Genomic DNA, 17,203 nt, shown 5'->3' on the forward strand with positions numbered 1-17,203 from the left:
CTATGAACATAGTGGAGCATGTGTCCTTATTACCAGTTGGAACATCTTCTGGGTATATGCCCAGAAGAGGTATTGCTGGATCTTCCAGTAGCACTATGTCCAATTTTCGGAGGAACTGCCATACTGATTTCTAGAGTGGTTGTACAAGCTTGCAGTCCTACCAGCAATGGAGGAGTGTTCCTCTTTCTCCATATACTCGGCAGCATCTGCTGTCACCTGAATTTTTGATCTTAGCCATTCTGATTGGTGTGAGATGGAATCTGAGAGGTGTTTTGATTTGCATTTCCCTGATGATTAAGGATGTTGAACATTTTTTCAGGTGTTTCTCAGCCATTCAGTATTTCTCAGCTGAGAATTCTTTGTTTAGCTCTATATTCCCATCAAAATTCCAACCCAATTCTTCACTGAGTCAGAAAGGGCAATTTTCAAATTCATCTGGAATAATAAAAAACCTAGGATAGCAAAAACCATTCTTAACACTAAAAGAACCTCTGGTGGAATCACCATGCCTGACCTTAAACTGTACTACAGAGCAATTGTGATAAAAACTGCATGGTACTGTTACAGCGACAGACAGGTAGACCAATGGAAAAGAATTGAAGACCCAGAAATGAACCCACACACCTATGGTTACTTGATCTTTGACAAGGGATCTAAAACCATCCAGTGGAAAAGTGACAGCATTTTCAACAAATGGTGCTGGCACAACTGGCAGTTATCATGGAGAAGAATGAGAATTGACCCATTCTTATCTCCTTGTACAAAGCTCAAGTCTAAGTGGATCAAAGACCTCCACACAAAACCAGGCACTGAAATTGATAGAGGAGAAAGTGGGAAAAAGCCTCGAAGAGATGGGCATAGGGCAAACATTCCTTAATAGAACAGCAATGGCTTGTGCTGTAAAATCGAGAATTGAGAAATGGGACCTCATAAAATTGCAAAGCTTCTGTAAGGCAAAAGACACTGTCAACAAGACAAAAAGGCCACCGACAGATTGGGAAAGGATTTTTACCAATCCTAAATATGATAGAGTACTAATATCCAACATATACAAAGAGCTCAAGAAGCTGGACTAGAGTCATTTTTATGGGACAACCTTAGATTCTCTATATTCAAAAGGAAGGAAGCACTTGTGTGGGGTAGGCAAGGGTCCTACAAGTTGCTAACTGTAAGTAAAAACTAGAGAACAGATCTAGAACAGATCCCAACTCTAACTTCTTCAGGTTTTAATGTTCTTAAAAATGAACAAAAAGACTACAGTTACTATTTACTTCAACAAACAGTTGGGAAAATAAAGCAGAGAGAAATTACTGTGTGTTCTCAAGACTTTGTAGTTCACAATTGATTTTCATAAGTATTAGAACAGATACACATTTCTTCTGCAGGAGTAGTTTCAGTCAATTTTGCAAATACCCTGGAGGATATTGACAGGTGCCCATTGTGAAAGTCCATCAACAAGCATTCATTGACCATTTAACACTACAGAGCAGTGTACTAAGTACAATTTGATACCACAAAAGAAATGGAAAGATTTTTATGAAAATCTACCCTTTTGTGTGACCAAGGATGCGTGTTTACTTTCTTCACCCAGTCAAGAGGTAAATCTATTCCTGAGTAATTTATGTAATGAGTGATTCCTCTTCCTTATACTATATTTATTTTTATAACCATGTGTCAGTTTCCTCTAGAAAATCAATTACAGATTTAAAAATACCAACAAAGCAAACCCCAATTTTTTCTGTTTCAAATGGCAGGTTTGGTGAAGATAATGAATATGCAGGCTAGGGAGAGGGCTCAGTGGTTAGGGGCCAGCCAATCTCCATAAGATCTTGGTTTGATTTTCAGCATCTATATAACAGCTCACATGCATGTTTAACTAAAGTTCCAGGATCCCATGTCCATTTTTGCTTAGTGGGTATAGAGAAATATCCACAGTCAAATAATTCACACATGTAAAAATTAAAAAAAAAATATTTACTATGTGTTTAAATCTAATGGTCTAGAATCAAACTAGCCAGCAAAGAATTGACCTTTTCCCATCACCACTATGGGTTACCATGTGAGCTGGAGGACCAACAACCTTGTCTGCCTGTAGATCCCAGACCCCAGTTTTGTTTGTTAATTGGAGATCTAGTCACATTACCTCATCGTTAATTATGCAAATTACACCATAGTATTTTGAAGTGTCCATTACACTTTCTACTACTCCCTTATTAGAAATAGTTTCTGGCGATTGTCTGAGCTGATATTTTTGTTCCTAAAATTTGTCAGAATGCACAGAGTGTTTCATCTAAGGTGCTATTTCCATTGTTTTATTTGAATTATTGGAAAGATGACATTAAAATGTATGCAAAATTTGCCCCCAATCTCTCTCTTTTTCTTTTAAGTCTTTTCTATCACATCATGATGTTCCACACATACAACAGACTACTTTTAGGACACTTGATTTATTTGCCTAAATCGAAAGTTGACACACAGAAACTCATCAGAGTTGCCATGCTACCTTAGTAGACATCCTACATTACCTTGACAAATATTGTTTTTAAGTTTTATTTCAGAACAATTGTTTAAAAGTAGATGTTCATACAGCCAAAAAAAGTCAATGAATTATTGTTTTCACTCCTTCAGTCTTTGTAAATTTTTGCACATAGTCATCTAGATTTGAGGGTTGTAACCTACTGAGAACAGTGGCTTAGCAAGTTTGAGGCTTTGCCTTACATCCACAGGACTCACACAATGGAAAACTATAGCCATCCCCGGCTCAGCATCAACAGTGGATGGGTGCCAAGATGTCTCAGAGATATCACACTCTTGAGTGGTACACCCCTGTATATAAAAGGGTTCAGTGTTTTCAAGCGATCAAGCATCTACGATCTTCTGTATCCTAGTTCATTTCCAGATTACTCACTCTTTTCATCACTGGAATGACCACCTGGCATAATCAATTTATAAGGACAAAGGGTTTGTTTTGGCTCTGAGATTTCATCTCTTCGTGGTCACTGTGGTTGATTTAGGTCTGTGGCCACTCCATCAGAGTGAGTGTGCTATATAGTGATCACCTCACGGCCCAGTGTAAAATAGGAGCCGGTGGGCCATTTTCTCTTTAAGCTCATGCCGTCAGGGACATAAAGAAGCTCAGGTTCTTAAAGGTTTTACAAACTGTACACTTTAGGGACTCCAACTTGTAAATATATTACCACCTTTCAATAGTACATTTTTAGGATAATTCATTTGGAGCAGTTTAGGAGACAAACTATCTAATTCAACACACAATTATGTAAAATAGCTACCATATCATATTATATAGGAAGCTATAAAAATATACGTATTTTTCATATTGACTTTTTAAGAACCAAGTTTTCAGAATTGGCACATTTAGAACTGTGGAGTAACAGGTCTACAGTATGTAGCTATTCCAAATTCTTTCTGGGATGCTTTTTATTCTCTAACAGTTTCTCCGTCATATCTCACCCTCCTTTTAAGAAACAACAATACTAAAGCACCAATATTCCCCTCTGACGGTGAGACTGTGCTATATGACCTTGGATCTGAATGTCTTGGTGTGAGTTATTGAGCCTTCTCCACTATTAGTTATTATGAAATGATTAGGTATCATGAGATTTAAATATCAAGAATAAGGAAGACCAACACCTGCATGTAAATCATTTAGAATTGTGCTAAGAACTTGTGCTACACTCAAGGAACACCAGCAATTGTATTATTGTGATCTCAAGATAAAAACTTAGTGCTCTCCCTGAGACCAAAATGAAAGTTTTGTTCTTGTATATACTTGGAACATGTGGGGCAAAGTTTTTAATTTAATGAATTTGAACTTTATGTATAAGTTTAATGTATGGCACAGATTTAGTAGAGACTTTTATGTATAATTCATTGTACCTGTGAATCTATAGAAACTGCAAGATTTCAGATCTATGTCCATACAGGTATTGGTATTTATCTATTGGGGAGCTCAGATAAGGAAAGGACTATATGTTTTATACCCATGGCACAGAGGTATGTCCCACTGATTTGTGGGTTAATGTAGAAACTCAAAGACTGCTTCTTTAGCTCTTATTTTATGAGTTCTTACTTTCCACTCTATTTTCAAATTTCAACTTCTTTAAGCTCACAAGAGACTTTCTCTAATGTTAGTTCTGCTCCTTTTTCCTCTAAGTGGCTGCTGGTTGTAACACGCTCACTGCCAGTTACCATCCAGGATTATAAAAGATTTTCTTATTCTGTTTAATAAATATGAATGGATTCAATGAGTTTTCACAATTTGGAGAAAGCAGAGAACTTAACCAGCAAATCTCTCCCGCTACTGCAGATTGCTACCTAACACAATGCAGGCACTAAATGAGAACTTAGAGGAGATATTAGGTAGTAGTGTCATTTCAGACAGTGCCGCGAAGTAAAATAAGAAAAACAGAGAGATGTGGATGACACAACAAAGCACATATATCTCACTAGTTTTTGGAACAGCACCAAAGAAAGTGATTGGCATGGATGAAAAACTAAACCAATTCAGCAAACAAAAAGCAAAGTAGAAAGTTGACTTATTTAGTCTAAACATAGAACTTGTTATTTTTATTATAGTGAAATTTAAAGCAACAGAAATATGAAAATATTATTTCACATTAAACCTTTAAGCTTCTTTGTTAGTTTGGTATGTTATTTTGGTATGTTATACAATTATGTACATATGTGTAATAGAAAATTATAAATCGTAAAGACTAAAAATTAGAAAAAAATTTTCTGTATGTGGGGGACGGGTATGGTGTGTGTTCCTGTAGGTGTAAACATCCATGTATATTTGTATATATGCATGTGGAAGGCCAGAGGTTGATAACATATCCTTTACTAAGTTATTTCTCCATTTCATATTTTGACATTATTTCTTTTTTATTTAATTTTTCTTCCCATGACATAATAATTTTTCACAAGAAATAACTGCAAAAAGTTCACATTGCATAATTTCCTACCATACACATATTTTTGGTTGTTTTTATTTTTCCTCTAATACATGTTTTTGCAGTAAAAATAAATAATTTTCCAGCCCTTTTTCTGATGTAATGTCTATCTTGGATGTTGAGTTTTATTTCTTCTATGCAGCAGAAGGATGGATCTGTTTTGCAGCCATTCTGTTAGCTTGTGTCCTTTACAGAAATGAAGCTTTAATGTCACCTGTGGGTCCCACCTATTTATAGCCACTTTAAGGGATAGAAAATATTTCTTAGCCTATGTGTTGAGTGGGATACTATCAACACATGGCACTCACAATGTTTTCACTTGCAAAGTTCTACCAAATGAGATTTGAGGGCCTGACCGTGGATACCTGGGCACAAGACTCCTGAACTTGGATTTTACAGAGGCACAAGTTTCACAATCACAGTCCTTGTTGCAACACATCAGCAGCAGGTTTCTTCTGTGGAGTAGGGCCTTGTTCCTCTTCTAGGATTCTGAAGTAACCTCCGACCCGAGTCTGTCACACTCTGTATCCTGTTAGGCCTGATGAGACATTGATCTTTGCACTTTTCTCCTGTGCATAAATGCTTTTCAAGTACCTCCTGAAGATGTGGTCCGTCCTTACAGTGGCCAGGCTACTTGGCTGCCCTCCATCTGCTAAGCCTTGGGACATCGGCAAGGCCAAGCTGTTCAGTGTCAAGAGGCTGAAGTCTGAACTTTTTGGTGGAGCATTCCTGTCAGAAGAATCAGAAGCTCTCTGCAGTGTTAGCCAAGGAGACATGCAGAAACTGAAGGTGACTCAGACAGGGGGCTTGTGGGCTCTCTCTCTCTCTCTCTACTGTATCGGTCAGGCTTTCTTGGAGTTAACTTCTGCAATACTGCCTGTCCAGAGGGGTCCTCGATAACCTTGGCTTTCAGATCTGTGGCGAAGTGCTCGCTGAGTGTCTCATGTCATCAGTCATGCTGAAAGCAGAATCTTGACTTGTCTCCCAGGAGGTAGAACTGTTAGTGTTCCCTGGGCTTCATGGCAAAGGAACATTGCTCCTTGAATAGGTTGTTGATCATTCACAGCAGATGAAAATCGCACTGAGAGGGCAAGTGTTTCCCAGAGCACCAGTGGTCTAGCTCAGACTTTCTAATAGAAGACAGAGCTTGACTTTCACTCATTTGACATTTGTTCTAACCTCCTCACTGACTTCAGGACACAGGAACAGGCATGACCTATGGCACTGAGATGGACTTATTCCACTAAGGGTAGGCTAGTGGAGTACTCAGGAACATAGCCTGAAATGGTGACCAGTTGTTAACCTTTCATGGAGGGGAGGGGCTTCACAACTGGAATAGGACTTTGTCTTCCTTTTCAGGTCTATACACTGCCCTCTCTGTGACAGAAAGTTCTAGGTTGGAGATTGGAAATCTCATGTTTTCACATATTGAAGTAGATATTTGGCTGAGTGGCATCTGTATTAGCAACAACTACAGTTGGACGTCAGGGAGTTCCAGAGGTTGGGTCTTCAATGACTAAGCGGATTCAGACTTTCTGTTTGGACAATCATCAGCAGACACAAACAGGGAAGGACCGTAGTACACAGCTTCTGGCTTTGGCTCCAGCCTGCGTTGTTGTGAGTGTCACATGAGATTCATGATACGTGACTGCTTTTGGAAAGGTCAGAATCATAGCTGGAAAAAACACCTTGGTCTTCCTGATTGTTTTGGATTCTGTCAGAGTATCATCTCCTTGAGTACAGGTTGTCTATCACAGCAATAGTCCTGGGATCCAGCCCCAAGTGAGGTCTTTGCACACCAGTATGCTTATTGAATATCAACTGACAAAGTGGTATTGAATATACCATTGCCCAAAGGCAGCCTAGAAACTGGGGTCACATCTCAGAGCCAATCTTCACCCTTACGCCTTGTAGGTAAGCTGCCATAGCCATTCAAATATTGAAAAAAAAACAAAAAACAAACAAACAAACAAACACAAAACAGACTTTCAACCAAAATTAATTAAGAGAAATGGGAATGACATTTCATACTAACCAAAAACTTACCCCAGATAACACATATTTAAGACCACACATTGATAGTCAGAAACTTCAACACTTTCGCCAAAGAAAGTAGTAATCGAACTAACATATGGTATGACTCAAATGGACCTAATAAATATCTACATAACATTTCACACAAACACAAAAGATTATACCTTCTTTTCAGCATGTCATAAAACCTTCTCCAAAATTGCCTATATACCAAAAAATAAAAGCAAGCCTCAACAGATACAAAACAAGTTGAAATAACCACTTGTCTCTTATTAGACCACAATGGAGTAAAACTGGACTCCAGCAACAACAGAAAGCTTACAAACTCATGGAAAGTGAACAACTCTTTTACTCGGTGACCACTGGGTTTGGGAAGAATTAAAGAAGAAAATGAAAGACTTTCTAGAATTCAATGGAAAGGAAGACATAACATAGCCAAACTTATGGGACATAATGAAACAATGCTTTCATAGCATTTAGTGCCTTCATAAAGAAATCGGAGAGATCTCATACTAGCAACTTAAAAGCATACCTAAAAACATAAAAAGAGACAAATATACACAAGAGGAGTAGACATCAGGAAAAAGCCAAACTCATAGCTGAAATGTATAAATTAGAAACAAAAAGAGCACTGCCAAGTATCGGTGAAGCCAAGAGCTGTTTCTTTGACTAAATCAACAAGATTGGCAAACTCTTGGCCAAACTCACTGAATGGAAGAGAGAGTGTTTGTATCCAAATGAACAAAATCAGAAATGACCTGTGGGACATAGCAACAGACACCTAGGAAATCCGAAGAATCCTTAGGTCTTCCTTCAAAAGCCTGTAAATTAGAAGATCTAGATAAAATGGATGATTTTCTTGATAGATACCATTTACCAAAAGTAAATCAAGATTGGGTAAATAAATTTAAAAAGTTCTATAAACTATAATAGTTCCTTTAAAGGGAAGAGCAATCATTAAAAGTCTCCCTTACCCTCGGGTGTGTGTGTATGTGTGTGTGGGGGGGGAAGCCCAGGGTCAGATGATTTAAAATAGATAGATAGATAAATAAATAAATAAAATAATTTTGTTGAATCTATTCATACACTTGAAAATTTTCTTAGAATTGGTATCTGGTAGTATAATTGATTTTAATCTTAAGTATTAAAATAGCATAAACTCTCTTTCAGTAGGATTAAAGTACATTAAGCCTAAAAGAAAATATTTAAAGTCCCTTTGAAAACACCTTCAATTTGTCTGTATTCCTCATACTTTTACATACTTACATGTTCACTGTTCTTTTAAAATAATTCTTTAATGATCTATGAGATGTCTCAGCCAGAAGAGGCATTTGTCACCATCTTGACAATTCTCAGGCCCCACATAATGGAAGGAGAGTACTGGTCATACATTTCCTATGGTACATGGACATGTACGCACAGGTACACACATGTGTGCATGCCCACACATTCACACATGTGAACATATCCATAGATGTACACAAATGTGAGAAAAAATGAAACCAAACCAAACAACAGAATCTTCAAAAGCAGCAGTTCTACTCAGCAGAAGAGTCATGAGCAAGGCAGACATGATTCTTCATGATTTAAAAGACGATTTCTAATGAAATGATCTCCCAGAGACTCAGGAACAGTAAGACCACCACAGATCATTACTCAGAGTTTAGGAAAAATGATTTACAGTTTCTTTACAATTAAATAATAATAGGTGTTCCCAAAAGGTGATATTTAGCCATAATGGAGCTCCCCAACTCTGTACTTACAGCGTTGTTTTGTGCTATCTGGATCGCCACTTGTCCCAGAAATCTCTAATCCACCTGCTTACTCACAGTCCCCCTATCTTCTCAGAGAGCCCCATCAGCTCAGTGAGGAGCACCATCAATAAGCTCCAAGGTTTTATTAGTTTATCTGACAAATGCTGATCTCCCCTGTTGGGTTTAATTTGCTGGTCTGTTATTGTGGCTGCTCCCATTCATCATCTGGTGACCTTTCCTCCTCTGAATTCTAGAACTTGGGTAGCATTAATCCTTCCATGTTCTTACCTTAGAGAATTAATTACTGGCACACAAGTTTTATTCTTGATAATTATGGCGTTGATTAATGGCTATCCCACAATCATATGGGAACGGCCAACGAGTTTTACGAGAAGCGTCAGTATAAATTTTGTTTCCTTGTCTTGCCTTGACTTGGAGACCAATGTGAGAAGGCGGTGTCACCCCTTTTAAGAAAGCAGAGTGCTGTGGTGACATGTCTTGGTTACTTTGTTTCCTTAGATGCTAGAACACAAATATAATGAAACTCATTTAGAACAAGATCCACAATCCTAAACAAGGCTTTTGTGTTCACTGGAATGAAAATGTTTCCTTCAAAATATATTTCTAAATAGAACTGTGCAAACAAAAACAAAGAAGAATTTCCCTTCCTCATGTTAAGAAACTCATTTTTTTTCCAAGAGTGAAGGCTGAAAATGTAATGCCACTGAAAGAAGGCATCTGAAATTAAAAAGTCTTATAAGAATTAAAACAGTAACAAGCCATCACTAAAAATGCTGTTTTCCTAAAAACCCTTAAACACTCACAGATCCACATCATACCTTATGCATCATACCCATTTATATACCCACTCCTGACTCATACCTCTGTCCACATAAAATCTACAAGTACACGTACCTACTCATAAACACACCTACCAAACCCTCACCTACACCTACACACACCTTCCCAAACACACACCTACCCAAACACGCATCTACCCACACGCTCACCTACTATCACACACATCTGTCCCCACATTCACTTACCCACACATTCACCTACTCCCATATACCTACCCACATGTACCTACCTTCACACATCTACATCTACACACACATCAACCCACACACACCTACCCTCACATACATCTACACTTACACACACCTACCCACATTCATCTACCCCATCCATACACAACTACCTCCCCACACCTGCCCATATACATACTACCCCCTGATCATTAGAACTATGTTCTCCTCTTAATATTCTTCTCATCTTAGGCTTTTTCTGTGTGCTTCATATAAAATATCTCCCAGAACTATTTTTCCTAACCTGCTGTGATTAACAAAATTCTCACCAGAGAGGCATTAGGCGAGGTTTAGAAGTGAAATCAAAACTCTACAACCCACTGAAAGCTGTGATCTACAACATGGAACATCTTTTACAGACACTGGAGCATTATATTCTTTCTACTGAGCTGTATGTTCACTGACTGAAAGCCATGCTAAAGCTTATACAAGGTGTACAAGCCACCTCCAAAAGGAATTGTTTTATCTATTGAAAGCTGGAAGCATGGTTTTGACTTTTCAACAGTGAAGTGAATATTTTATAAGTTTAGAAGCTCAAGCTTTGAGGAAAGAAAACCACAGGTGGCTTGGTCGCATGTGACCTTTGTCGTTTGGATTGGTATTTATAAATTTTGTTTTTATTTTATAATTTAACATGTTACCCTCTCCAGGCTTAGGTTGCATCTGTGTGCAGTGCGTAGTAAGAAATGGCTTCGTTCAGGAGTCATTTTGTCTGGGTGTTGCTTACTTCATTCCTCCAGTCATGCTACTAGAATCTTGACCAAGATTTCTGGATAGAAAATATACAATACCTCAACACTATAAAGGCAAAACCCAGCAAAAATATATGCAATTTCGTAGGAGCCAGGTAAGTCTTTAAACTTGGGATTTAGTCTTGACAAAGTAAGTATTCGCAAAAATAGACTGAAATCAGCATATATTGTTGTAATAATATACACACACACATACACACACACACACACACACACAAACACACACTCATACATCAGGGCTGGGTATATGGAAAGCCTAATCATTTTATTATTTTTCCTTTCATAGCTGTTACTGGGAAAAGATCATGGATCAAATGACCTTCCTTAGAAGTATTTGGAGAATTTCTCAGTTTTAGAAGAGGAGACATGATGATTTTTTTCTTGCTAATGTTTTGCAATTTGGATCACTGGTTCACATAAAGTATACTGTGGTGTATTCAGAGTGCAGGAACAGAGAGTGTGGGTGACAGAGGAAGAGCTGAAAGGTCTGAAGAGAGGGAAGGGTGTTGTGTTGAGTAGTTCTGTGTTAGCCTAATATAAACTAGAACCTTGTAAAAGAGGAAACCTCGATTGAGATAATGCCCCCAACATACTGGCCCACTGTCTTAGTCAGGGTTTCTATTCCTGCACAAACATCATGACCAAGAAGCAAGTTGGGGAGGAAAGGGTTTATTTGGCTTACATTTCCATACTGCTGTTGATCACCAAAGGATGCAGGACTGGAACTCAAGCAGGTAGGTCAGAAAGCAGGAGCTGATACAGAGGCAATTCTTTACTGGCTTGCCTCCCCTGGCTTGCTCAGCCTACTCTCTTATAGAACCCATGNCTACCAGCCCAGAGATGGCACCACCCACAAGGGGCCCTCCCCCTTGGTCACTAATTGAGAAAATGCCCCACAGCTGGATCTCATGGAGGAATTTCCCCAACTGAAGCTCCTTTCTCTGTGATAACTCCAGCTGTGTCAAGTTGACACAAAATTAGCCAGTACACCCAAGGTGGACTTTCTTGATTGATGAGTAATGTCAGAGGGCCGAGCTCTTTGGGGTGGTACCACCCCTGGACTGGTCGTCCTGTCCTGGGTACTGTTAGAAAGCAGGCCAAGCAAGCATTCAGTAGGAATTCAGTAAATAGGACCTTCTATGACTTTTGTCTGGATAAGTTTCTGACTCCGGATTTCTGCCCAGTGTGTATTCCTGCTCCGACCTCCCTCTGTGATGGAGGATTATGCTGAACTCTAAGTTAAATAAACCTTCTTTGCCCAATTCCTATTGCTATATACAAAGCAGATGAAGAGGGCATGGGTGAAAGAAAGGAAAAGGGGAGAAAGAGAGAGTTACAGGCCATATAAAGAGAAACCATTATTTCAGGTCAAAAGGAACTTAGAGGGAAAGGGGTAGGAGAAAATATTGACCTACTCAAAGAACTTGAGACAATGTTTTTAAGAAAGGAAAGATTAGTGAGGGAAACTCAGAAGGTAACCTTGGAACACCACACACACACACACACACACACACACACACACACACCTGAATGTCTGGAAGCAATACAGATTTGGTCTGGTGCTCATCTACCAGTTCCTAACCCTATAGAGTCAGACCCTTAGCCTCCTGTCTGCATATCTTCTAGGGTGATCACCCAGAAAAACTAATGAATGTCCCTTACAATTTTCAGCAGGCCAACCATGGTATTATTCTTCGTGAAGCCTTCTATTTTTAAGAAACCCTAAGTACCTGTAGAAATAGACTTGAGCAGCAAGTAGTTCCCGTGCTTATACTTGATATACAACAGACATTTCTGAGGGCTCTCCAGGCTTCATAATTTCAGAGATAATGAAAACATGAACTGCTCTAAAGAGTAGTTTTATGCATACCATATATACAATGTCTATAAAGATTATGAAGAGCAACTTTTAATAATTTCCCCATGTGAGAGTGGCATACTGGATCCTGTGACCAGCACATAGGCTTCCAAAACCACAGGTTTTGGCATGGCAAAAGCATGAATCAAATAAATTTCCACCAGAATGGTGGCGGCTCGTACTTGTGACACAGAAGCAAGAGGATTCATGCTAGTTTAAAATCTACACATTCAGTTCCAAGCCAGTCAGGTCAACCAAAATAATTATAATGTTAGGTTAATCTGCCTTGGAGAAGCCCATGTTTCCCCATGCTGTCTATGTTGGCTCTTGCCTGCAATCCCAGCTTTTTTCAGTACTTGGGAGGCTGAGTCAGGATTCTACGTTACACCGAAAGTTCAAAGCCGGCTTCTTCGATCCATTTTCAAAAACTATGAAAACATAGAAAACTATGTTCCATGCTATTTCAGATTGTATCCTGATCTGCCCATCAATAGTGACTTTGTCTTAGAATTTATGAATGCAATTACAGAAAAAACTTCAGCTCATTATCTAAGGCACTTTGGTCCATCTTATTGACAGTGTCTTATTCAAAGTTGAACATGATCTCTTGGTGGCATAGTGTTTTACTATTGTTCCTTGCTGCATAGCTGTTAGGCTGTGGGTCTGTGTAAGGCACACAAGCTTACCAAGCATGGGTTTTGTTATGGTAAACACACAAATTAAAGCATTTTGAAAAGAGAATCTTTTAAATCCTGCCAACTTTATATGTCCAAGCTCTGCAGATTGGCTAGATTATTTTTTTAAATTTATCATCTCTAATGAGTCACATGAGAATAACAAACACCTTGCATTAGGGTAGATTTTCTGAGTCTCAAGTTTCTCTGATGAATGGTGGAAGCCTAGAGTTCTATGGAGGAAAGGGGTGCTCGGCAGATGAGAATGACATCAGGACTTAATACTGAGTGCAGCTGAGGAGCCTCCTTGTGCCATGGCTGAGCATCTTGGCTCACAAACAGAAATCTTGGTCTGAATGTTCAAGGATTTCATGATTTCATGTTTCAGTAGGAGCAGGTGATGTGAATTTTTCAACTATATAAAAATATCTAGAATTCTCATTTTTACTTTCTATTAGACACTGGCTTTTATTTCATTGAGCCTATCATTGCTTCATGAAAAGCTTAAGCTCTTATAAAAGTATAATTCTTATTATCTAAACCACGGTCAGTGCTATTACTGAAATCTTAAACACATGGACATATCCAAACACACATGTATCATTAAATATAAAAGATAATACTTTTCTCATGTACCCAAGTTTCTGTCTGGAATAGTTTTTGTTTTGTTTTATCTTCAATATGAATAGTTCCCTTCACATTTCTTCACTCAAATTATTTTAAAGGACGTTATTATTTAATTTCCTTGTATACATTGTTTCTATCCTTCTTCCTCTCACTCTTGTTTCCCATCTCCTCCACTCCAGGGGCTTCTCTTATACTTTCAATGGATACTAATCAATGCTTCATTATTAAAGCACTATAGAACTGTACCAAAATAGATTAGTCTGTTTAAAAATGTTTATAAAATACCCTCATATGACAGAAATTTAAAACATATGAATTATACTTGATCAGTATGGCAAGCATACTCTAGGCAGTGCTCAATATTAAACAGAAGTGCAAAGTTAAAAACATTTGCAATGGAAGGTACTTGAGCATATTTAGGCAAAGATAAATTCCATGCTGTTTCTACTCCCATTCACATTTAAATATGACCAAGAATTATACAATCGTAAGATTTTATGAAGTTTTATAATATTTCCGTTGTACATACACACACACAGACACAGACACAGACACAGACACAGACACAGACACAGACACACACACACACACACACACACACACACACACACACACTATGAACTTTTACCATTGAATTATAATCCAGCAGCACTGTTTGTATGTATGTTTATGTGTGTTTGTGGTTTTTTGTTTGTTTGTTTGTTTTACTTCATTATCGTAATTCTCTTGTATCTATAGTGAATAGAGGTTTATAATTCCGTCTACACTGTGAGCATGTCAGCTTACGTTATATATTTTATTGTTATTGGGTTATTTTTTTATTTTCTTGAAATTAAAATGCAGTAATCCCATTTTCTTCTTTCCACTTTGTTCTTTATTCTTCCCATGAACTCCCCACCCCTGCTACCTCTCAAATCTATGGCATTTCTTTCTTTAATTGTTGTTATAGAAAACTAAAGAAATGTAGTTTTATATTCACATATTAAAGGCATAGTTGGATCTTAGAAAGTACGATGCTGCACAGTATTTTCCATGTTTCTAAGACATTTTTATACTTCCCATTTTAAAATCAAACTCAAGGGTTTTATTCCTTAAGAGATGACAACAACCCCGAGAGACAGAGGTTTGAATTCCTGTAATTCTATGAGAAAAATAATCCACCTTAAAATTAGACGACAACATGTTACTCAAGCAAAGCACCATGTAATTGCCCAGTGATGGTAATTATAGACTGCAATGTAGAAAATTAATATTTGCCAAGCAATGGAGATTTTCATGTTAGGCTGTCATAACAAGGATTTTTATTTCTAGAAGATGTTGTAGTTTAATGGGAAAACTTTGGACTCTGTGTTAAAGGGTCATAAATTATGTTTTAATTTGGCAGCCATCTTGCTACTGACTGAGAATAAGGTATTTAATTACAGTTCTTTATTGTCTATCAAAATATGAACACTTTCTGATACTACAGGACAAATTGAGTTATATAGATATTTGTCCTGTAGTATCAGAAAGTGTTCATATTATATATATATATATATATATATATATATATATATATATATATATATAATACATATCAATTTATATTAAGATGATATGTAAAAATTATAAAAGAAAGTAATTCACATATATGCAGGTTTCCTTTTGGGTTTTCTAATGTCTCTGCACATGATTTTTTTTATCCTCCTAAAAGGAATAAAGTATTAGCAATGACCTCGTTAGGTTATTGAAGAAGAATTATTAATGCAATGCTCATAAATCACAAGCAAAAGATATTATACATAACAGCATTAATGAATTTATTTCTGTGAGTAATATTTATTACTTAAAATTGGGTAATTGTTGATGATACTTTTTCTGATGCAAGGTTAGGTCACAAAATGTGCTATGGACTTGGTCATAGTTCTGTAAACTCACTCTTGCAATAACATAGAAGGATACAAATGCTTTATGTGGGTATGCAAATTTCATAATTACACAAGTCATTTATGATTGATTTTGAACAGTTCTTTCTCTACAAATTCTCATGTGTTTCTCTATGGATTCTTAATAAGAAAATTGACAAATAATGGCAATAGTTTAAAATGGTTTTCTAAAACTACAAATTATGTGGACTGTCTAAGAATGGGTACCATTTACCTGTCTAGCCTCAATAAGTAGCCAAACTTACTGGATGTCATGGAAAGGTAGCTATGCATAAAACTATTATATAGTATGAAAAGCAAAACAACCCTAAAGGACAATATTTTTAAACAATATAGATCCATTAATGTTGCAGGATTTTCCCTGTCCAATTAGTTCAGCAGGAGGCCTGTGATTGGACAGGGAAAAGAGAAGCAGAGCAAAGAGTTGCAGAGACAGCATCTCAGGGGAGGGAGGAGAAGGCCAAGATGGAGGCAGGTGTGAACTGGCATGCTTTTAACCAGCCACAGGTAGTTATGATAATGTAAGGTTAGAATAATTGGAATATAACTTTTATCATTATCAATTCATTCTGAAATTATTGTATTGGCACCTTGTAAACTGAGAATTTATTGACACATATATTTGATTGGTTCATTATAAACTTCAATAGCTTTGATTTACTTGGTTACTGGAATGTGTGAGTGCCGGTTGATTACAGGGGTTTATGGCAGAGAGGGAACTAGCAGCTCCAGGGACAAGTGTGCCAGAGCTGGGAACACAGGAATCTGATACTGCAGGAGGGGGGTAGGGATGGCTAGCTAGAGAGCGTTGCTGGCTGCAGGAGTGCAGGAACACTGCTGATCCGACCCCACCAGAGAGTTGGCAGTTTCATTTTTAATATTTTCTGCACCACGTTAAGGTGAATAGAATGTTGAAAATTAACACAAGTTTCTAAACTTCTAAAACATTCTCTTTCAATGTTCATTCAGCCCATGTTTGTATAACATAAGTGACCAGAAACTAACCATACCTTAACTGTATTTTGCCAGCTGTGAAATAGGAAATGCAAGTCACAAGCATGCGCTTTTATCGGTAATACACAATGGGAGTGCATTCTGGGTCCACCATACTGTGGGAAACCTTAGTAAGAATAGTATTGCAAAGCCAGTGCCTACTCACATGTGAAATATGGAAAAGAGTCTCTAGCTGTAATGTTTTTTAAAGTATATGGCCAAATATTTAATTAAACACTAGTATAGGTTAATAACTATGAGTAATGAGTTGATTTTTACAAACCTTACTGTTGATAATGTGGGTTAGTCTAATGTAATCAATTGAAAGGATTTAAATTTGAGGTTTCCTGGAGAAAAAGAAATTCTGTCCATACACTGTAACAGAAATAGCTATCATGATTCTATCTTGTTGGCTTCCCTAAATGCAAGGCAATATTACCATATCAAGTACTGACAAGGGTTCTAGCCTATCCTATGGAGACAGTCTCTCTCTCTCTCTCTCTCTCTCTCTCTCTCTCTCTCTCTCTC

At 37.6% G+C, this 17,203-nt stretch overlaps 1 protein-coding gene and 1 pseudogene across 4 annotated transcripts in view; both read right to left on the reverse strand.

Annotated features, from left to right (window-relative positions):
* The window catches only part of LOC110338726, a 19,830-nt pseudogene extending 7,165 nt beyond the window's left edge, over positions 1-12,665 (reverse strand).
* Lingo2 (leucine rich repeat and Ig domain containing 2) overlaps positions 1-17,203 on the reverse strand; it is a 1,146,745-nt gene that overhangs the window by 264,101 nt on the left and 865,441 nt on the right. The window lies entirely within an intron of this gene.

Source organism: Mus pahari, chromosome 22 (assembly GCF_900095145.1).
Source record: "Mus pahari chromosome 22, PAHARI_EIJ_v1.1, whole genome shotgun sequence".
In the NCBI taxonomy this organism is placed as follows: domain Eukaryota; kingdom Metazoa; phylum Chordata; class Mammalia; order Rodentia; family Muridae; genus Mus; species Mus pahari.